This window comes from Mandrillus leucophaeus, unplaced genomic scaffold (assembly GCF_000951045.1).
Source record: "Mandrillus leucophaeus isolate KB7577 unplaced genomic scaffold, Mleu.le_1.0 Scaffold128, whole genome shotgun sequence".
In the NCBI taxonomy this organism is placed as follows: Eukaryota; Metazoa; Chordata; class Mammalia; order Primates; family Cercopithecidae; genus Mandrillus; species Mandrillus leucophaeus.
In genome coordinates this window covers 191,858-192,606 of record NW_012101209.1, presented here as the reverse complement: position 1 = coordinate 192,606, position 749 = coordinate 191,858, and positions in this window count along the sequence as shown.

Genomic DNA, 749 nt, shown 5'->3' with positions numbered 1-749 from the left:
GTAGCTGGGACTACAGGCGCCTGCCACCTCGCCCGGCTAGTTTTTTGTATTTTTTAGTAGAGACGGGGTTTCATCGTGTTAGCCAGGATGGTCTCGATCTCCTGACAAAACTAATTTTAATATTGTGTTATATAACTCCAAATTATTATTTCAAAGTTTCAATATAAAAATTGAGATATTTCACATTGTTTTTTCCTACTAAGTAATTAAACTCCAGTGCAAATTTTACTTAATAGCATATCTGAAATGTTCAGTATCCATACATGGACAGAGCAGTTCTAGAAGATTTATTGTTTTTATCCTTTCACATCATATCTTATGTTTCACCTGAAAATGATTTTTTGAATGAATTGTGAGGTAGAAATCATTAGTTACTCATTTAAGCATCCAGTTGACCTAAGACCACTTTATAGAATATAAAGACAGTCCTATCTCTACTGTTCTGTCATGCTACTTTGGTATTAAGGTGTCCACATATGTGTGAGTCTGTTTCTGTATTCTGTGTCATTTGTCTGTTTTTCTATGCTTACACCAGTACTACACTATCTTATTATAATTTTTGGTGTTCTTCATGCTCCTTGCCAACACTGGGCATTGTCCATCCTTTTAATTACAGTAATTTTGGTGGGGTATATAGTGTCATCTCATTGTTTTAAGAATCCTTAACTAGATAGTTGCAAAAAAATCTGGTAATATATAAAAGGAATAATACATCATAACCAAATGGGGTTTGTCACAGGTTGATTTCA